At 44.1% G+C, this 22813-nt stretch overlaps 2 non-coding genes and 1 pseudogene across 2 annotated transcripts; 1 reads left to right on the forward strand and 2 right to left on the reverse strand.

Annotated features, from left to right (window-relative positions):
- The first annotated feature begins 670 nt into the window (after positions 1-670).
- LOC147431937 (18S ribosomal RNA) lies at positions 671-2332 on the forward strand (annotated as a pseudogene).
- Positions 2333-20139: 17807 nt separating this feature from the next.
- TRNAP-UGG (transfer RNA proline (anticodon UGG)) lies at positions 20140-20213 on the reverse strand. The gene has a single exon. It is a non-coding gene; the product is annotated as a tRNA-Pro (tRNA).
- Positions 20214-22117: 1904 nt separating this feature from the next.
- Positions 22118-22191, reverse strand: TRNAR-UCU (transfer RNA arginine (anticodon UCU)). Its single transcript has one exon. It is a non-coding gene; the product is annotated as a tRNA-Arg (tRNA).
- Between the last annotated feature and the right edge of the window lie 622 nt (positions 22192-22813).

Raw genomic sequence — 22813 nt, forward strand, 5'->3', positions numbered from 1 at the left:
ATTAGCTTTGCTGGAGCGCCCGCCGTGAAGCCAAACTATCCCTCAGGGATCCCGGACCAAGCGCAAGTGGGGACTTCTCAACATCGCAAGTCACCTCTTGACGATCTGTCCATTAACCACACAAATATTTACATTTGATTATTATAGTTTGACTATTATACGAGAACACTAGAGAATCTTTGTCTTTAGGCTTTAGCCAATCTTTACGTAAGAAACCACTAAACTAAGAGGCCAGGTCGGTGATAGCAAGCTGTGTACTTGTCGGCTATCAATCATAAGGTGGAGTGAAATTGGATAGCCAGAGTGTTTTTGGGCACTCAACAAAAAGAGAGGCGCACAGGCGACAAAGTAACAGGGGGCTTGGGGTTGTTGGGCTTCCCCGTTTGGCTCACGTAGCTTAAGGGATGGAGTATTCCTATGTACCAGGAAAGGAAACGGCACCGGTTCAAGTCCGGTCGCGTTCCTGGATCGGAAAGGTCGCGGTAGTATCTATTATTTAGTTGAGCACTGCTTTGTTGATCTGAGATTATGCTTAACCCCCACTCGGTCTCAATCCCGGGACGTAAGATGATTCGCCTTGCCGATGGCCGTTCCGCTTACGGTTATTGGCAAGAGCTGGTAACTAACCAAGAGATCATCAACGACAAAGATTGCCCTTTTTTAACCAAAAAACCGAGTTTGATCCTGGCTGAGAATGAACGCTGGCGATATGCTTAACACATGCAAGTTGAACGTTGTTTTCTGTTTATAGAACATTTGAAGACAAAGTGGCAAACGGGTGCGTAACGCGTGGGAATCTGCCAAACAGTTTGGGCCGAATCCCAAAGAAACAAAAGCAAAAAATCAAGCTTCGATAAAGCTAAAAAGCGCTATTTGATGAGCCTGCATAGTATTAGGTAGTTGGTTGGGTAAAGGCTGAACAAGCCGCAGATGCTTAGTTGATCTTTTCGGACGATCAGCCACAGTGGGACTGAGACACGGCCCAGACTCCATAGGGAGGCAGCAGTGGGGAATATTGGACAATGGGCGAAAGCCCGATCCAGCATTATCGCGTGAGTGAGTGAAAAACGTCGCGTTAGCGAGGAAGGGCAATGCCGCTTGTAAAGCTTTCGTCGAGTGACGATTATGACAAGACTCGAAAAAGAAGCCCCAGCTAATTCCGTGCCAGCAGCCGCGGTAAGACAGTAGGGGCTAGTGTTATTCTGAATGACTGGGCGTAAAGGGCACGTAGGCAGTGAATTAGGTTGAAAGTTAAAGACGCTAGCTCAATTGGCGGAATGCTTTCAAAACCAATCTACTTGAGTGGGATAGAGGGGAGTGGAATTTTGTGTGGTAGGGATAAAATTCAGAGATATACGAAAGAACGCCGAAGTAGCGAAGGCAGCTTTCTGGGTTTCTACTGACGCTAGGGTGCGAAAGCTTGGGGAGCAAACAGGATTAGATACCCTGGTAGTCCATGCAATAATTGATGAGTGTTTGTCCTTGGTCCGCGGATCGGGGGCTCAGCTAACGCATTAAACACTCCGCCTGGGGAGTACGGTCGCAAGACTGAAACTCAAAGGAATTGACGGGGGCTTGCACAAGCGGTGGAGCATGTGGTTTAATTCGATACAACGCGTAAAACCTTACCAGCCCTTGACATATGAACACTTCACGTATGAACACTTGACATATGAACAAGTGTGCTTGTGCTTAACGGGATGAAACAAAAATTCATACAGGTGCTGCATGGCTGTCGTCAGCTCGTGTCGTGAGACGTTTTTGGTTAACTCCTATAACGAGCGAAACCCTTGTTTTGTGTTGCTAAGACATGCTGCTCTCAAAGGATCAATGTCATTATTTACTTGTCAACGGGGCGGTACGAGATTGATGACACTTCGTCTGTGCCGATGTTGCACTCACACGAGACTGCCTATAGTTCTACTATGGAGGAAGGTGGGGATGACGTCAAGTCCGCATGGCCCTTATGGGCTGGGCTACACACGTGCTACAATGGAAATTACAATAGCAAGCAGGGCCGTAAGGCGCATCGAATCCATAAAGTTTGCCTCAGTTCGGATTGTTCTCTGCAATTCGAGAACATGAAGTTGGAATCGCTAGTAATCGCGGATCAGCATGCCGCGGTGAATACGTACCCGGGCCCTGTACACACCGCCCAGCACACCCTGGGAATTGGTTTCGCCCAAAGCATCGACCAGAGATCACCTATTGCTAAAGTGTTTCATGCCGGCGTTGAGTGTGGCCGATTTCGGTATGGGTGGTCTCCTTTGCGCATATCACGGTTGGGTCAGTGAAGTCGTAACATGGTAGTCGTAGGGGAACCTGGGTTGGAGGGAATCTTAACGGGAGGCGCTAGCGTCTTTTTATTAACTATACGTGAGTTGATAAAGTCAATTCGTTCGGGTAAGCTAACTGTGCGAGGGGGAAGTGTGGGGTTGGTAGCGATTAAATAATCAAAGGCTTGTACTAGCTGTATTTGCATTTTCTCTGGCAGGTGCTCTTGTCGTTAGCACTTTCTTGTTTCTTAATCAAGCGTGTTTGTTTTGTCCGGGCATCCTAGTAAAACGCGGAACACTTGATCCCATTCCGACCTCGATATGTGAAAAGCGTTTTCCGCTATATGTACTGAGAATTGTTGGGAGACATAGTTGACAGCCAGGACCCACTAAAGATGCGAAGAGGAGAAGAGAAAGGAATGCCATAACGGATAGCAAAAGCTAGGCAATTCTTTGAATTAACTGCAGTAATTCTTTGAATTAACTGCAGTAATTCGACCACCAAAGTGATGACGTGGCTGCAGTCATTCTAAACAATTGCTAGCGGCAGATGCTGCAGTCATCGGACATTTCCTTACTATCTGAGTGGATGCTTCCACTGCGCGGGGACTGGACCAATGTGATCTCGCCTTAACGTTGGCGGTCCGGCTGATGGAGAAGAGACAAAGGCCTTCTTTGACCAAGAGTCACACCTTTATGAAAATATTGCATCGGCACTTGTACCCTAACGTTGACCTTACATTAGAGATGAGAAAAATGTATAGTCTAATCTCAATCGAGAGATAGAGCGGCTTGGAAAGGCCGTGTGACTTGAGGAGCATAAGGCAATGGTTATGGCAGCCGCCAAACTCAAGACCAACGTTGTACTTACCGGCACTTTCCCTTCGGGAGCCTAAGGTCCCTGTCTTCCGCCGTGTAGGGTAAGTGCCTGCAGCGCCCACTTTTGCCGGGGGAAGTGCCTAACGGCACTAACTCTTTCTCAACATTCCATTCTTTTCAAATCGAAAAGAGAAAACTGTTTGAAAAGAAATGGCTGGCTGAAATGAGATTCCGCAGAATGCAAAATTGCTTGCGTTGGGGCAAACGTCACTCCGCTGGAGAGAGAGGGCCCTAAAAAAGCGCGCTTCTTTGGTTATCCCTTTCAAATCGCGCGCCCTGTCTGCTTTACAAGCAAGTGTCCATGGAGACCCGATTGCCAAGGCTACTGTCATTTCAGCTTAGCGGGAGGCTCCTACCCCACCATGCGTTCCTTTGGGGAGGGTGTGAAGCTAACAAAACAATGCAAGAGGTGGCATCATAGAACCCGCTAGGAGTGGCAAGACTACTGATCAACGCAAGTGAATTGTGCGACAACGCTTCGTAGAAACCATAAAGCTGCTGTATCATTACGGGCCAGTAGGCACTCTGTTGGCGAAGAATGAACCAGAATGTGATTTGGGACACGACAGGCCTCTGCGTGCCGCGATCGGCAAATGATCACCGGAGTATAGCACAGGATCGCTTTTCCTTGTAATAAAGTCAACATGTCGACAAGGTAAACCCAATGGGCTCCCCTCAGGAGGTCTGGTCGTAAGATCAGATACCGTCCAGTGGGCAGAAGACGATATGAAAAGCCACCAGCTTGCTTTACTGGGTAGGGTAAAATAGGCAGCGGAGGTAGATAAAGACATATCTATTCAATGAATCACCGACCTGACCTTTTGAGTTGGGGACCCAGTGCTAACTCGTATCATGAATGACGAAGCGCGAAAAGACCATTTATACGCACTTCGTGCCTTAAATGAATAACTGCGAGCAGTAACGCCACAGAGGTTATGCAAGGGTCGCTGGGCTTCCCCCGCTAGGGTTCCCCTGGCTGAGCCGGCTGCCCTTTCTTCTGGTTTCATGCATACTGGAAACCAAGGAAACTGAGTTGCGCTTTGCTTCTAGCTTCTCTCTAAACGCTCCGAGCGATTCCTGAAATGCAGGAACCAAAACCTGCCGGGGCCTAGACTTCCCATTCGTCATTTGAGCCGTATGCAAGGAAACTTGCACGTGCGTTTCAAAGAGGGGGGAAAGCTCTTCCGTTCGGGGCTTACCTATATGAATAACCAAGATCGGATATAGCTGGTTTGCCGCGAAATCTATTGAAGTAGAGCGTATAACGTTTATGGCTTGAGGTAGAGCACTCAATGGGCTAGAGTATCCCAAAGCTTGACCGACCCCAAGGAAACTCCGAATACAGGCCATGGGTTTGTACAGACAAACTTTGGATGGTAAGATCCAAAGTCGAAAGGGAAACAACCCAGATCCTACGTTAAGGTCATTAAGCAATCACTTAGTGGAAAAGGAAGTGATCAAGCGATGACAACCAGGCGGTGGGCTTCGAAGCAGCCATCTTTCAAAGAAAGCGTAATAGCTCATTGGTATAGCTTCATGGCACTAAAAATGTCTCGGGGCTCAAGTGACTCACCGAAGCGACGAGACCTTGAAAGAAGCTTTTTCAAGTGTCAGTAGCAGAACGTTCTGTCAATCAAGGAAAGTTGTTGGTGACAACACCTGGAGGTACCAGAAGTGAGAATGCTGACATGAGTAACGAGAAATCATGTGAAAAACATGATTGCCTGCCAGTTCTAGGGTTTCTTCGTTCAGTCAATCTACGCAGAGTGAATCGGTCCCTAAGGAACCCCGAAAAGGCAACGTTCGATGGGTACACGAAAGCGACGAAGTTGATTTAACTACTGAACCATGCGTGTTTGTTAACCTCGTGAATTGGATGATTGGGCAGGGGGCTACAAAGTCACTCCGGCTTTATGCAGGGTTGAAACTCCCGGGAAAAAACTTCGTGGAATTGGGAGGGTGATTGAACATTTAAAATGCAAAACCAACCGTACCCCAAACTGACACGAGTGAACAAGTAGAATATACTAAGGCGCTTGAGAGAACCATGTTGAAGGAACTCGGCAAAATGGCCCCATAACTTCAGAAGAAGGGGTGCTCTCCTATTGAAGGATTGGGAAAGCGGCACATATTGGGGGTAGCGACTGTTTATTAAAAACACAGGACTCCGCTAAGTGGTAACACGATGTATAGAGTCTGAGACCTGCCCGGTGCCGGAAGGTAAAAAGGAGAAGTGTTATAAGCTTTGAATGGAAGCCCCGGTAAACGGCGACAGTAACTCTAACTGTCCTAAGGTAGCGAAATTCCCCGACAAAGGGGTGGTTTGACAGAGATGTTCGATAACATAATCCGGCAATATGCTGGGACATCCGCCCGAATATCAGTATCCAATACTCATACAGAACATGATAAAATCAAAAAAATTTGGCTGTCGACTGCGCGAAGCGCTTTCAACCAACCTACGGCCTATCCACGGCTGAATGGAAAATGTAGTTGGTGGCACGGACCATCAACAGGATAGCAAGTTGGAAATACATCGTCTTTTGAGCCCGCGCCTGACCATTTTCATAGCCTCGTGCCATGCGCCCGCAAACATAGTTCCAAGATCTAAACTCGATCCCCAACGACCACACGCCAGACATCCTTCGAGATGATGATATAGTCCGAACTTATAGGCGACTATAAGGCCATAGGCGAGGATGGCATGGAACTGAATACCATCCATTGTCGTTTGATTAACTTTATTGTGTCGCATAAGTAGCGACCTGCATGAATGGTGTACACAGTAAGTTACGCCAGCCTTCTAAGGTTTTAGGCCACATTACATGCGGGAACATTTTAAAGATCTAAGTGCACTTGTCTTCAAGGACTTAGATATGACACAATGGACGATCCGCAGGATTGGGGAATGGAAAATCATGCACTTGCTCCAGAACATCCAGACTGGATAGCAGAGGTCCAATCCCCAGAGACTTTACATGAAGCGCCCAGGCTACCGCTATGGCTTATTCTATTGGAACTGAGAAAAAGGCCTGGGTAAAGAGAAAGCCCAAGCTAAACCAAAAAGTTTAGCAAGACTTACAGGTAACGACTGCCCCGCTGTCTCCAACATGGACTTAGTGAAATTGAATTCTCCGTAAAGATGCGGAGTACTAACGGCTAGACGGTAAGACCCCGTGCACCTTTACTATACTTTTGCAGTGACGTCCTTGATTTAATGTGTAGGATAGATGCAAGGTGATGGCAATGTTGCCACCAATCTTGAAATACCACTCTCTCGTCGTTGGATTCCTAACCGCCGCTGCTGTCAGAAGCGGGATATTGCAAGGTGGGTAGTTTATCTGGGGCGGATGCCTCCCAAAGAGTAATGGAGGTGTGCGAAGGTAGGCTCAAGCTAATATTATAACAGCTTATGAGCGTAATGGTAGAAGCCTGCCTGACTGTAAGACTTACTAGTTGGACAGAGACGAAGGTCGGCCATAGTGATCCAGGAGTCCCGTGTGGAAGGGCTCTCGCTCAACGGATCAAAGGTACGCCGTGGATAACAAGATGATGACTCCCAAGAGCTCTTATCGACGGAGTCGTTTGGCACCTCGATGCCGACTCATCACATCCTGGGGTTGAATAAGGTCCCAAGGGTTCGGTTGTTCGCCGATGAAAGTGGTACGTGAGTTGGGTTTAGAACGTCGTGAGACAATTCGGTTCCTATCTACCGTTGGTTTTAGATAACTGCGAGAAGCTTGCCCTAGTACGAGAGGACTGGGTTAGGTCAACCTATGGTGTTCTGGTTGTTGTGCCAGTAACAGCGCCGGGTAGCTAAGTTGGTAGGGAAGAACCGCTGAAAGCATCTAAGCGGGAAATCCTTCGCTAGACAAGTTCTTCTACCGGGTGAAAGAACATCACTTTGATAGGCGAGAGGTAAAAGCGCCGCAAGGACAATGGGCTTCCTCGTACTAATCTCTTTTCAAGATTCCACTAACGATGTTGTATGGTTACCCCAGGTGGGGCAAGGGATGGCACGAAAGCGCGTACGACACACACCTTAGCATGAGCACGTATAGCCGAGTAAAAAAACGATCTAAAGAGATGGGTAGCTAAAGTAGTAACGAGTTGAAATCCTATACGGGTCGTAGTTATCAAGTATTTTGCTTGCGTAAGTTAGGAATGATATAATACGTAACGTGACGTATAGGATACGATATAGGCTTTGTTTTAAAGTGTTGTTGTTAAACTAGATGAGAAGCCACGTTGCAAAACAACTCCTTTTCACCATGCATAGACCAAGCCGACGATTAAGACAAATAGAAAAACAATTACTTCAACGAAAGCAAAATAAGCCCAATTCCCGCTATAGCCCTAGAAAAATACGGTTTCGACTTTCGTGAAGAATTAAGAAAATATGTAAACTCTTCGATCCTTGAGATACTCTTCGACAAGAAAACTTTTTCGTTTGTAAAACAGCAAGCAAACTGACCCTTATGAATGCCAGCGCTTGAGCAAAGGGTTTGGGCAGTCAAAATGTCTAGCCCATCAAAGGAATATGTACTCACATAGGGAAGGGACCCTGATCTGTAGGCTTCCTATGTCTTGGGTGCTTTAGAGGGCCCGGCATATATGCCAGTGTGGCAAGCCACCATGTCTACCTTGCTCAGGGAGAGTTCCTCTAAGAGGATTAAACGGTCAATTACCGCCCTTAGAACCCCCTCAAGGTCGCGCCTTAGATTGGCTATGGTAGCAGCCCCCCCGCTTGTTCTTCAGCTAATACCTAAAGCGGGTAACCCACCGATTCTGTATAGGTGGTAGCGAACAGGTGCCGTACTGAGCTCTTTTGGTTAAAGTAGGTGCTTTCCCTTGGCCAGAAGAGCCTATAGAGCCGCTGTGCACTCGTCGTTGAGTCGCTTGACCAGGCCCCGGCAGCGACTCGGGGTGGCGGTTAGCCGGGTTTTCCCTAGCTTAAGGTGCCGTGCCAAGGGGTAAGGCGTCCCGGCCAATGTAGTGCTGGGCTCCAGGCAACAGGGAAGTTTTCTTAACAATTTGAATTTCCTAGCCTAGTTATAAATTTAATGTGCTAATCTGTATACAAATGGAGACGATCGGACTTGAACCAATAACTTCATGCTTGCAAAACATGCGTTCTACCGATTAAACTATGCCCCCGCCCTCGTTTCCTGTGCAACACGTATCATATAGGCAAACAAAAGTTTTCTTTTAAAGCAAAGAATTTGTGTGGCTAGCGCCATGTAGTCCTTATTCCACTGATGCTCAGGCGAAAGAACCGAAGCTCTAAAAAAAGGTCGGCACGCGTAAATCGACTAATTGCTTCTCTCTGGACGAATCCAAAAAAACAAATGAAATGACTATTCTTTCGAAAGCTCTTTTAAGACGCTACGAATAGATAGGCATGGTCATATGCTAAAAGGGTAATCCGTGATAGATAGATAGAAAAGGACGCGGTAAAGGGAGGAATCCTTGGGCCTGACCTAATCTCGTAGTCATAGTGCTATCGTTGGCTTCTGCATTTAAACGATTAATTTCACAACCCAACATTCACGCATGCCAGGAAAGCATTGGCTAGATGCCCTTGCTAGCACTTGAGGTCAAATGGCATTTCATCTTAACATGATCCGGACCCATAGCTTGTTAAGAGTCTATGTGCTTACTAAACCTGGGATGCTACGTAGCGGTTGCCAAGGCGGGACTTCAAGTTGCAACGAATTATCATGATTCGTTTACGTCGTAGAATCAATTGACATTCTTCTAGCAATTTCTTTGTTTTCAACGGAAACAGCGGCGTTTATGGCATTTCTTTATCCACGGTTGACATAGCGAAGACAGCAGCTCTTGCCAAGGCAGTAGCTCTATGTCAATAAGGGCTAGCAACAGAGCCTCCTCCTCGCGTGTCCAAATCCCTAGCAAAAGGAGTAGGTAGCTGGGGGGAACCCACATACATCCATTGCATTCTAAGCTAGGGTCCCTTGTCATGTACCATCATGGCACAGTGGGTTTACTTAAAAAAAATTGGGGATGGAGTCGAACCATCATTCTAGGACTGTAAGTCCAACGCATTACCATTATGTTACCTAGTTGGGGGGTGACCAAAGCAAAGGCCACCCCGAAGTAACCGTTATTTATCTAGACTTATCTTTAGGGTTGTTTATTGATTTCCTTAAAATACGAGGAATATCGAAAAGGCCATCATCAAAGCAAACAGGGCAATAGCTTTTGTTAAGGCAAAGCCTGGAGTAACATAACGGAATAATTGTTTGGCTAATGATAGATTTCACGCCACAGAGCTTGTCAAAGGACTAAATACGTTTCCAATACCTACTGCTGCTCCTTTTCATCATAGGGCAATAGCTTTTGTTAAGGCAAAGTCTGGAGTAGCATAACTGAATAATTGTTTGGCTAATGATAGATTTCACGCCACAGGGCTTGTCAAAGGACTAAATACGTTTCCAATACCTACTACTGCTCCTTTTCTCATTCTCGGGTTCATCCTTGCCATTCACTTTTTCGGGAAGCAGGAAGGGGAAAAGCCAAGAAATTTCCCCCAATGCTTCCTATTCTCCGGGGTCATTATCGCCCGACCCAGTATCCTGACTGTTCCCTTCATTTCCGGAAGGAGTGTCTTTCTCCAGTTTTGGTCCCCTACAGAAACACAAACTCGGTTCCACCAAGAATGTTTAGGCACTTGTGATTGTGCAAGGTGATCTGGCTTGGAAAGCAGCTCCTCTTCTTGTTGTCAGGAAAAGGGGCTCTGGCTCTTTGCCTCGCTAGTCTCGGGAGCCTCGCTAGTACCCTCCTCCTTCCTATTCTTCGATGACGAAGGGCTTCCCTCAACTTCGCTTGACGGCCCTGAGCTCAATTCGTGTCCGGCCTTGTCTCCTTCTGGAGTGGAGTTGTCATCCTTGATTTCACAAGTATCCCCTCCAAACTCCTCTTGCCATAACGGCGCCCCCGAAGATGATGGAGGAGGAGGAAACGAGAAATTCTTTGTCGACGTGGAGCCTTGTTGGGCGGGCTGCTGGCTTGTTTCCTCTTCCGGCCTGTCTTCTGAACTGTCGGAATTGGAAGAATAGAAGTAACAAGTTAAAAAATTGCCCCCGCTAATTCCTTCCAAATTCGTACATTGAAATGGCGACCACTAAGAAAATGCATTTGATATGAACTCCCGAGTCACTCTAGAGTGACACCGTACAGGTAACTCTTAACGAAGAAATGAAAAGGGTGCCCATTTTTCTTTTTGGTAGCCAAGTTCATTGGAAACCCCCCGACGGCTAATCATCGAAATAGTTAGACTTTTTGAAGTTTCGAATAGGTTATTTTTCATGGCATCATTTTTTGTTGATGATCTCTTAGTTAGTTATTGGCAAAGCCAATAACCGTAAGCGGAATGGCCATGGCAAGGCGGATCATCTTACATTCCGGAAAAGGGCTGCCCCAATAATCTCCAGTCACCATACCAGTGCTCAACTTAATGACAGAGTAGTAGATGATCCTTCCTATCCAGTTTGGCTCATGACCGGGCTTGAACCGGTGCCGTTTCACAGACTCTCTCCTTTAAGTTACATGAGCTGCGAAAAACTAAACTACTACCAAGCGAGGAAAGCAAAGCTCTTTTGAGATAGAATTTGGGCACATTGATTCTTATTTGTAGGCAACTATGGCTCCTCGAAGCGAAGAACTGTACGAACTATAACGTAGGCTACCGCTCTACCCTTCGAAACTCAACCAACTAAACTCTCGGTGTCTACGGCGTTAGAGTGAACTTCGTGCCCAAATGAGCACGCAGACACGGGGATTTCAAAATACCTTGATCAAATAGGGTGTCGTTTGCTTAATTTCCTTGTCCGAGCAATGAAACAACTCTCTATATTACGTAATTAATGGGAGGCAGGGAAACGTAATTAATTGTCCGTCCGAGCGGCAGGGAAAAGGTACTTTGAAATCCCTGCAACCAAGCAAGCACTGCCTGCGGCACTGCTTTAGTAGCAAGAAAGGCGGTGGACTGGTAAGCCTATCTGTCCATACGGTGGTCTACTTACTCGATTCTGCAGCTACCGCAGCTCTAGCCGGGGCCAATTATGCCACTTTCTGCAAGGTGGAATGAAGTTTAATCATGAACCGTGATAGATTTCTATGACTGCTCGACCAAACTACGAATTAGTGAGGGATAGCTATACCGAAATACGTAATAGCTACTCGCTTATTCGGTCATGCAAAAGAGAAGGGCCAGTATGAAAAAATTGAAGCCCGTAGACGTTAGTCAACACTTTGCCCTTCAACCACCAAAGATACGTATTTTATAACTGTTTGTCCAGTCAATGAACCTATTACAGGCTTTGATTTGTATTCTCAAAGCTGCTGCTTAGCGTTGATTGCTTCGTATCCCTGAATTGAAGAAGTTGCAACTGTTTGGCGTTGTCTATGGCTATGATTGCATCGCGGCGGTTCATGCACGGCACGGAGACCCTTCTCACACTTGTCCTGACGTTAACTAACCGGGGCTAGGGAACTGAACTATTGGTAGTGTAGTGTTTGTTAAATGTAAAGACATGTCCTTTAGCAGTAAAGGCCTAACACTACCGCTGGGTGATCTAAGCGAGTCGCCCGTCTCGCCTCAACGTACCAAGCATTGCTAGACAATAAGGTGATGGACCAGGGCTTATACAACTTTACTTTAATAGTGAACTATTAAAGGCCATTAAAATTAACGATTTAACCCTTAAACAAAGAATCTATTATGGTTAATAATTAAACCCTATTTACCCTTAGAAAACAAGTTGTTATTAACGAGTTGCACTAGCTCTTCCTTTGCTTTAGTAGCACCTTTGTTCCTACGACATAAAGCTAGCCCCTGTAATGGCAAGCGAAGGGTTTTCCGGGGGAAAGCCCGAGCGATTAAGCACTATATCTTTTATTAGTACAATGCATTTACATTCAACGTAATGGTAGGATTAACGAAAATGCCTTTAAGAGTCTAAAGAGACACAGTCTTTGGCAAGTGAAGAGAAAGCCCAATTAAAGATGCAAGTGTAGCAAAGGGTTTTTCGCGGGGTGGGAAAGCCTGAGCGGAGCAGCCAATTAAAGAACAATGATTGCATTCCTAAATTGTTAAAGACAGAGAGCTTCACCCGTTTAGGTAACCTAGCTATTACGTTGATTTGTTTCATCCTTAGTTGTTTGATTTCTTTTCCAGAATACCATGTAGAATGTTATTTTAACACTCTACCCTAGTTTTTTTATGAACCCGGTGGTTCGCGTGGTAATGGATGGTGCTTAATATTCCTTTTTCCTTTTCTTTTCTTTGCCTACAACTTGCTTTCTTTTTCTTTCTTTGTTTGTAGTCTCGTTGATTTTAAATGCTTTACAAAAGAAAATCCTATTCTATTTCTTAAGCCTCGTGCTATGTACGAACCAGTTAAGTTATGAAGCGACCTAAAGCAGAGCAAGTGGTTTCACGCAAGAAAAAGTTATGAATACCCAGCCATGTTACTGTTGATAAACAATCTTTGAGATAAACTCGGTGCCGTGCCCCTTTCGCTTACTTGTGCGATTCCCCTGGATTTTACTCGATGCATCGGCCTTCGACGCTTCTATTATCATTAAGATGTATATGGGGGCAGGGGGCAGACCCCCGAAGAGATTCAATGAGACCACTCGAATACATAGACAACGTGCCATTTCATAAGTAACTAGGAAAAGCGGGGCCACTAGCTTAGTTCCTTTTTGCCTTCAAGTTTTCTTTGACTTTTATAAGAACTGCGAATATTTGGATAAGCAATTCTTGTTTATCAAGCGCTTCTTCTCGGATGTATTCCTGTATAAGGGCATCTATCCAAAATTCTAAGTGCGAAAAAAAGAAGCCATAACTATCGGTTGGTGGCTTTTGAAATTTCATCTTTCAAACTTTTTTTGTTTTTTGTGTCCAAGATTGCGGTTTTTCATCTCTTGTATCCATAAACTTTTTCTTTTCGCTTAGCTTTTGGCCTCAAGGCTTCCCTTCCGAGAAGACAAGACGGCTTATCCCCTCCCTAACGCCGATACAATCAAAATGGTGGACCGAGAAAAGATTCGTCAACTATTACTGCTTGCTGCCAACGACACATCTTTACTTTATGACATTTAGCCTCTTTCATTGACAGTGTGATGAAATGGGGCCGTGTCTTGGATAAAGTCTAAACTCTGTAGAAAGAAGGCTATAGACACGCACGTATGAGCAATAGCTCTCTTGTGTTTAGTTTGCCCACATGATACGTGTTGCACATGAAACGAGGACGGGGGCGTAGTTCAATCGGTAGAACGCATGTTTTGCAAGCATGAAGTTATCGGTTAAAGTCCGATCGTCTCCATTCATATACAGATTAGCATATCAAATAGAAATCCAAAAGAAAAAAGAGAAAAAACGCTCTCTTTTTTGTGCTCTAGCTACCATCAAACAGTCCTCCTCGGATAACTGGTCCAATCCGAGAATAGCTATAATATCTTGAAGTTCTTTGTAACGTTGCAAAGTCTGCTTAACCCTTTATGCCGTCTTGTAATGCTTCTCACCCACAATCCAAGGCTGCAGCATAGTTGACGTCAAATCCAACGGATCCACGGCCGAATAGATACCTTTTGCTACTAAGCCTCTTGAAAGCGCAGTTGTAGCATCTAAATGTGCAAACGTCGTAGCGGGGGCTGGGTCAGTCAGATCATCTGCAGGTACGTAAACAGCTTGAATGGAAGTTATTAATCCTTCCTTGGTGGAAGTAATTCCTTTCCTTTCCTTCCCTTTCCTTTCCTGCAGTAATCCCATTTCCGTACCAAGGGTAGGTTGATAACCTACGGCGGAAGGCCAATAAAAAAGGGTACTCAACAACGCATTAGCGTGCGGAACCAAAGCAGCCCTTCACTCAAACTGACTCATGCGAATGCGGGATGAAGACAAGTGAAACCAAGACCCTAAGGAAACACACGTTGGAAGAACCAACGAGCTGTCCTAGCCGCGCCTTATCGAGGCGCATGTTTACTATATTCTTAGTACGGCCATTGAGCTGTGAACAAGATATGCTAAAGGCAAGTGAGAATGAAAGGAAAGCCTTGAATCTATGTAAAGCTTACAATCATAACGAAAATGCAGCTAACCAAGAAACACCTAGTCCTATTTTACCACACCACTTGAGCTTAATGAAGAAAGAAACCCGCTGATTTCAATCATTTAAACACACGACGATGTTAGATAAGAACATAATTAATCTCTTGTATATATACAAAAAAGCACCTCTTTGGCTAACTAGCTAAGTGACGCCTTTTTGTTTAGTCCCTGCGGCGGTTGGCTTACTTTATCGACTGTGTAGTAACCTTTCTCTTTTTTTTAAGCGTAAGCTTATATTGAGCTTTAACAACTTTACACGGCCATTTCCTGCATCCCTTGCCAACTCCAATAGCTTAGAGGTCCTTGACCTTAGTGCAAATGTGTTCACAGGAAAGGGAGTATTCCTGCATTTTTCAAGCATCTGCATGAAGATCTATGCACAGAGTATGGCTTGGGTTCAATGCTTACCATGAGAAGAGTTCACCCCTTAAGGCTAAGCAAAATTCTAAACTTCGAGAGCAGAGATGCAACCTTAGCATTTCTATGCAGACATTGCACCATACTACATCCCATACCTTCATAGATAGCTCGTCCTTGCACCACTTGCGCCAATTAGGAGCTCTGATTGCAATAATAGTGGCTTACGTGTTGGCATTTGTCTTTATCATTACGGGCATGGTTGGGTGTTTCCATCATTTGACTAAAAAAGAGCAGCATATAATATAAAGGAGCTGGTGCATGATTTAGTAGCTCCAGAAGAAACCAAGATGGAAATAAGTGCAGTAATAGCTTTAAAGCATGGTTCTTTTTCCTTTGAGCATTTTTTGAAAGCATTGAATCTTGGCAGTCGTGTGAAGAATCTTCTTATCACATGTGCTGTTGCGTTATTTGAAGAAAAGATGGAGGTTGCAGAGCTAGCAATGCAAGATCTTCATAAATCGGCGTCTGCGTTTAGAGATCCTTTAGAAAGACTTGCTGCATACATGTCTGAAGGGCTCGTAGTAAGGCTTCATGCTTTTAGGTCCACTATATACAGGTGAAAAGAGACTAAAGGGTTGGGTTCCCTTTCTGCTGGGGAAATCGAGGGCCATAACATAAATGCAGGAGACTGAGATGCTATGCTATCTAAAGCATGAAAAGGAGACCGCTTAACGTGAAGGGCTGGGATTGGGTTACTTTTATAGCTGCTGTAGCGCTACTATAGCTTGTTGTTTTTGGTGCTTTTCTAAAAAGAGAGAAAGCAAACCAAAGCAAAAATAGAATTTCTTGCTTGCGTTAATAAAACAAAAAAGCGTTGATAAGGTAAAGGTAGCGGCTACCGTTACAGTTATCAAAGTAGACTTATGTGTCGTTTGGTTTGCCATTTTGAAGGGATGGGAAATGGGGTGACCACTGCACTTTTTCCTTTGATTGTCTATTTTTGCTGTTCATTGTTACGGAACGGAGGCAACGACACAGTTACATTCTTACCAAGGTAAGATCGGCAGGAAGAGTGCTCAGGTAACAGCCTGGCCATCATATCATAGGGAAAGAGTGTCTTGTAATTTTGGATTCTGTCCTGTACTTCAGCATAATCATCAAGGAAAAGTGTAGGAGGAAATGGGATTCGAACCCATGATACAATGTATTGTATGTTGATTTAGCAAACCAATGCCTTAAGCCGCTCAGCCATACCTCTGGGAAGGGAAGGGATCGGACCTTCCCCCAGCGTTAGTTCGTATTTTCAAGTTCTGTTTTATAATAAAAAAAATAAAGTCTATATCTGTATCTATAAAAGGAAACTACAAACTATGAAAATAAGATACGATCGATTATCCACCCAAAAAAAGCAAAAATCCCACATACAAAAAAAAGTCGCAAATAAAGTTAATCCAGGTAACATAACGAAGGCATAATGATAGTAGGGTCAAGATACCACTGCCCTCCGAACTGGACGTGGAGATCTCCCCTCATCTGGCTCTCTGCAGCACGCACTTTCGAAATAGTCCCCATTACTGCTTCCCTTAATATCGTATGGGGGTTTACAGGAGATCCCAGAGCCTTAAGAGCACTAGTAGTCGTTACGTATGGCTCTTGCTGAGATTGTTTTTTTCCTGTGCTCTAGCTATTTTGCCTTTCATACCTTTTACCGTATGTATAGTGACGGCAGCGTGATTCCATATTATCAAGGAAAGGCATGGGGCTGCAATTTTCCCTACTTTAGCGAAACCTAACATACCGCGACCTTTGTTAAATACGCCTACCATGCCTTTATTCATTTTAACATGCCTTGTGGAAAAAAAAAGGAGTCCGAGGCTTATTAACTCACGTTCTTGCTAGCACTACATTAACTCTGGCCTTTACGTCCCTATTGTCACTTTTTGGGCTCGTAGAGTCGAGTTTACCGTTTACCCACCACGGAGCTTAGGGCTAACAAGTCATGACATACTCCTCGCACAACAAATCCACTTTAAAGTTAACTTATTTACTTAGCCAATTTCCGGAATGTATACGAAATCCCATAAGGACGTGAGATCTCAATAGCACCCTTGTCTAAGGCTTTGAATGAGACTTCGTATCCAAAATACAAAAACGATCTCACTATAAAGTCGTTGAAAACTTTATCAAAGAACCGGTGCTTATTCAAGAAGCAATAAAGTCTATTACCGAAAGTACTGGTTTTAAAAGCAAAAAGTAATTCGTTTGCAAAAAGATTTACATTATACGCCGTAAGAGCCCCTAAGATGCTTAACGTAATAGGTACTAGTTTGATAGTGATTAGAGTAGCAAACTCAGATTCAGCAAGAATATCATTTTTGGGTAGCATTGAAAGGGAATTGGCCCAAAAATTAGTACCTAAACCAATCATCATATCTGTCCCTAGGCCACCCCATTGCTACTAGAAAGGCCCGGCTTCAAAACCGTACGTGAAGCTTCTTCTACCCGCCTCATACGTCTTCTCCCAGGATCGAAGATCTTTATTGGCTTTACGAACGAAGGTTCAAAAAGGGATTTTCAATATGACAATGCCTGCATAGGAGATGAGGTTGCCTTTTATTAAGTCTTTGTTTCAAAAAACAATTCTATACGGATATGTAAGGCAATCTCTAAATATATGTATACCTGGAGATAGATTACCTAAACAATTTTTCTTTGGGCCAAAGAGGCTTCTGGCCTTTGTTTGCGTTTGCAAAGCTTTTTTTTTGTTGTTTGTAGTTTCGTTGATTGATTTTAAACGCTTTACGTTTTACTAAGCTTCTGTCTTACTTTTATGTGCTCTTAGCTAGCCATTCAACTATTCGGTTCGGCGATTACTTTTCAACTGAAAAAAGAAAGTAAAAAGAAAGAAGGGGTTGTGCAGCTTTTCCTGGCATAGCCCCGGGAGCCTTTGGCCCTATAAGTCTTTTTGTTGTCAAGTATTCTTTGTTGGAATGGAAGTTATTTTGTTGGCCGGCTTTATGAGACGAGTAAAGGAACCTCTCCAGTTCCCCGCCCTCCCTTATGTAATGTGCTTTCGAGGACTTGCATTCCCATTGAACCTTTATTCGTGTGGTCAACTCCGTAGCGCGGGGTTCACCTCACCTCCACCCGTAAGTTTAGTGGTTGGCAAAACAAATAAAAGCTAAAGGTGCAAAGTAGTCGCTTTTCTCTTTCTCAGGCTTTAGTATCTATATTCAACAAATGAGTACTATAGCCTTTCTACCCAACATGAGACCTTCTCTTGCCCTCTCTATTCCTTGCGACCCTAAGGTCACCACTTACCCCATCGCCGAAGTCTGGGGTGTTTGTTTTTTGATTACCCTGTGTGACTCGTATTACTATAATCTTGCGTGTATATTTTGTATGAGTTGCCTAGATTAAAGAACATACATTTTGTTCATATCGTTCGTTGGGGAAAGAAGCTTGTTGGTAAATTATAGGTCTACAACTGCCTTAGCTTTGGGCCAGGGGATTTGTTTCCATCAAGGTATTGTTTAAGTATTATCTATATAAAATATACTTATAGTCCATTTCTCTTTCCATTGACCATCGAGATCCTAAATCTCCAAATGGGCATATTCCTAGCCTTTATTTGTTAGGGCTTTTGCTTTTCGGAGAATCCTGCTCCCGTAGGGCTTGTAGCTTGGCAGCCCACCGCAAGGGAACCTTATTAGGGTACTCCATTTTCAAGTGTATTGAACAGTTATAGTGGCCCATAGGCGCAAGATGTACCTTGTGGGGAGGTCTCTTGGACATAGTCTTTTCATGCAGTGGCTGTTTATTAGTCCATGGTCCATTGGATGTTTGATGCAAGGCCGAAAATTGACACTGCTTGTACCCTTTGTTTTTGCCCGAGGGTGAACAAACAAGTATTCTTTAGCTACTGGTGACAATTGAAAAATCTAACACATGCTATTGCTGAAGGGAAAAGCAAAGAAAAAACAATAAAAGCTAGGAAGAAATAACTCGACTTAGTCTCATGCTTCTGCAATAGTACCTATTATGATCAGTTACATTATTGCCGTCTATAACAGAATAGAATGGGTAGGAGCATTTGTTTATTTATGTAACCGATCGTACATAGAGGGAGATGGGTAGGTACCGGCCGGTGTGACACATTTAAGCCATATGGTTCACTGTGTTACCTGTAAGGCGGTCAAAAGACAGATAACGCCGAAGAATCCCCGCATAACCAAGAAGCAAGACCCAAGAGGCGCCACCCCCTCTTTCGAAAGGGAGGACGGATTATAAGAATGGATCTCATCCTTGGCCTTAAGAAAAACTTAAGATTAGACCATAATACAATGTTTGACATGTAAAATGATCTCAGGTGCCGATCCTGGCGTAGGTTGAAAGCCCTTTCACTGTAACCAAATCTATTTTTAATTGGTTACAGTGGCTGGTGTATGCAAAAAAGAGCAAGCGTTGTTTGCAACGAACATGGCTAGGCATGTGTATGCCCTTTATTGTGCTAAAGGGCCTTTGTACATAGCGACATACCTTAAAATATGCCATGCTGCTTACAATTGTACCAGGCCTTATCATACATAAAGCTGATTAGCTATAAACTTTAACATGCCATGTGTCTCACTTTCTTGATTGCGTGATAGGGGATTTCTTAGATTAGTTTTTCTTTGTTATCGTTTTGCGATGATGGGCAAGGTTCCTGTCAATTCTTGGTTCGGATATACGAGCTTTCTCTACAAAATTCTGTCCGTCTTTGACGTATCATCGATTACCAACGAGGCACCTGGGGTTACGATTCTAGTCACTCTGTTTGGGCTTTGGCTAGGCTGGCTAAACCCCCTAATCGCTCAAGACTTCGATCAATGAACAGATTGTCTTGCCGTTTACTGGGGAAATGGTGGCTGGCTAGGGTTAGGGGGAAAAAGAACCTGAACCACAAGGAACCAGCCCTTACTCATCATGGGGGCTACGGGACGGTCCCGTGGACCTCTTGCCTAACCCTCTAACGAGGAGGCCCGCCCTTTGCGAGCCTCTCCAAGAAGGTTATGCCTTACGGGAATCGAACCCGTTTCTTCGACATGAAAAGACAATGTCCTAACCGCTAGATGAAAGGGACTTGGCAGGAATGAAATTGCTTGTCTTGGCTTTATCATTTTATAACCGAAATCAGATGTGCTTAAACTAACTCTACACCCAGCCAAATGCTTATGGCAAAAGGTTGAAGACCTACGGTCTATAGTATCTCCTCTCAATCCCTTTGGGTTAACCATTTTCGTATATGAGAGACATAGCCTTTACAATACAACTCCATATACGAAATTTCCGGTTTCAAAATGCCTAGATGACTCGACTCAAAGTGCCATGTCTTCAATTTAAAGTTACAATGCTTGTTTGATTCGTGGACAGAGTTATGCCATAAGAAGCCGCCTTAGCGCAAAGAAAGATCGTGAAAAAAAGACAAAATGCCCAGTTAGACAATAATCGAGGTGACAGGATTCGAACCTATGGCCCTCTGTACCCAAAACAGATGCGCTACCAGACTGCGCTACACCTCGTGGGCCATCCCCAGTAATGGTTGAGAGTTGGCTATAGCAATCAATTAGCGCTTGGTACCTGATCTTTTCTCACTCAATCTCAAGGAGGAAGGGGGCAGCCTTTCCTTTGGCTGCCAGCTACTAGAAAGAAAGTCTTATGTCTTTGTTGCATGGCTGTTTAAATAAAGCAAAGGGTCTTCGCTTCAAATAGTTAACGTCTTACAGGTCATGAGGCGGTTCCCCTTAAAAGGAAAGTATTTGAATGTATATGGGACTAAAATAAATTCCTTGCATCACCCTTCGGTAGCTCAGCAGCTGTTAACTGATTGGCCTACGGTTTCAATCTTACCTACCTTGGCATAGAGGAAGCTTTAAAAGACCCCGCCGTATCCTCTATAATTCTTGTTTCTAAAGGTGCTGATAGCTTGGAAGGCGCGTCTGATTGTTTGCTTTGACGTTTTTTCTTCACTTTACCCTTTCATGAATACATTTTATGCATAACCTTTTTGTTTTTTTTCTTTGCTTTCAAAGTTTGCTCACTTGGTGAAAAAGGTAAACACGACAGACTTAAAATCTGTTCCGTTTCAAGGGTTATCGGTTCGAGTCCGATAGTGAGCATACCTGTTAACCTCGGTGGAATTGGTAAACGCGACATACTTTTTTTGAATTTGCTCTAGGTTATCGGTTCGAATCTGATAGCAGGTACAGACGTGTTTGAATTGATTTTAAGCCTCTAAAGCTGAAGGGGCGGGGAGCTAGCCCCGAGGGTGGGTATAACTCAATGGGTCAGAGTGTTAGATTGTGAATTTGAAAACACGGGTTCGAATCCCGTTACTCGCCAAAGACACGTCGTCCCAAGCAAAACAAAAGTAAATGGCGATTTTGAGTCGCGTGTGAATTCGTGCAACTCGATGATATGAAGCACGTCTGTTTAGGGTCGATTCGGAGAGAATCTGTTCCGTCGTCGCACCAATTCAATTGTTCCTGGCCTACTTTGTAAGTGAGGTTACAGACGGAAGGTCATATGGTTTACCTCGTGAGGTTATGGATGACAAGCCATGAAAAGTTTTGGTCCATTTTTGATGGTTGCCTGAAATTGCATGCCTAGGAAATGTGTTTCTTTCCTTTCAAGATCCCCCTTTAGCTGCTGATCCGATCTCAAGCCCCAACTACATTTTCCGATTCAGTAATATGTATGGGTTTATGTATTAAAAGAAACTAACCCTAATCTTGGCTCAAAAAGTCGAAGCGGGAAGTGGCCAAATAAAAGAAGCGTTTGATTTCAGTAAATCCGCAGCCCGGAAGAGAGATTTGGATTGTATTTTCCTTCTCTTAATTTAATTCCAAAGTATACTTCGTGTTCAGGAGAGCAAAGCAGAGTGCAACAAGTTTAATAGCGCTAGACCTTTCATGCGATTAGGAAATTCCACGGCAATGGTCCCGCGAATTCAAAAAGTTACCACCATAATGGCCAGCCCAATTGCGAATTCCACAGCTGCCACTGTTAACACTAGTGAAGCGAGTGATTAACCCATCATATCATCTGAAGAGACGGGAAATACCGGAAAGTTCAAATTGACAGCCAATAGCATTGACTCAGTTAGCGTCAGCATAATAGTAATATTTCTTCTGTTCAAAGGAATTCCCCGAATACCTGAAAGAGAGAGAATCATGGAAAATGTTAAATATTTAACCAGATCTGTAATAAAATAAGAAGTATTTTTTTGTATTAGTTCTTCTCTTAATAATCATGGCTGTTTTCTTTCAATTTAAGCGAAGTGAAGGAAAGGCAAGTAACCCCATATACCACTATAGCGAAAAGTGACCAAAGCATGATGCAGGTTCAGTTAGAAGAAAAAACCCGCTAGCCCTAAACAAGGGCAGGCAAAGCATTTCCGTAGGTATATGATTTAATGTGTACTTTTCGCATCCTACAGGACTTGAACCTGTGACCTTCAACTTAGAAGGTTGTTGCTCTATCCGACTGAGCTAAGGATGCTACGCATTACAAACACCTCCAGTAGCCTTACCTTAGTAATTACTACAGAAGAAGAGTCTTCTTTTTGAAATGAACCAGCTATTACTATACTAACATTTAAGATTTATTCATCTAGCCAAAGGTAGAACTAGATTAGAAGAAGAAAAAAAGAAAAACTGTTTGTTTTTTCTATGTTTTTTGTTCATTGCCATAATAGAAAAGAAAAGAGGCAATCTTAGACCATTGATTGCCAAAGACAGCATGTGCCTACAAGATGAAGCGTGAGGAGACACAAACTGGTGGCAAATGCTAGGGTGGAGTTAGTTAAAGTAGCAAAGGTGGCAACTCCTATTAAGGCAGCAGCTCCATGCCAACTTTGGCTAGCAACAGAGCATCCTTTTTATATGTCCAAGTCCCTAATAAAATAAATAGGTAGCTGGAGGGAACCTACATACACCCATTGCATTCTAAGGTAGGGTCCCTTGCTATGTACTGTCATGTCACAGTGGGTTCACTTTGCCCTTTTCCACTGCCGAGGTGAAGGGAAAGGAAGGAAGGCAGACCCTGGACCAAACCACACTTTTGTAAGAAAAACTGGGGATGGAGTCAAACCATCATTCCAGGACTGTAAGTCCAACGCATT

This window comes from Adiantum capillus-veneris, chromosome 21 (assembly GCF_014529385.1).
Source record: "Adiantum capillus-veneris isolate H3 chromosome 21, ASM1452938v2, whole genome shotgun sequence".
NCBI lineage: Eukaryota > Viridiplantae > Streptophyta > Polypodiopsida > Polypodiales > Pteridaceae > Adiantum > Adiantum capillus-veneris.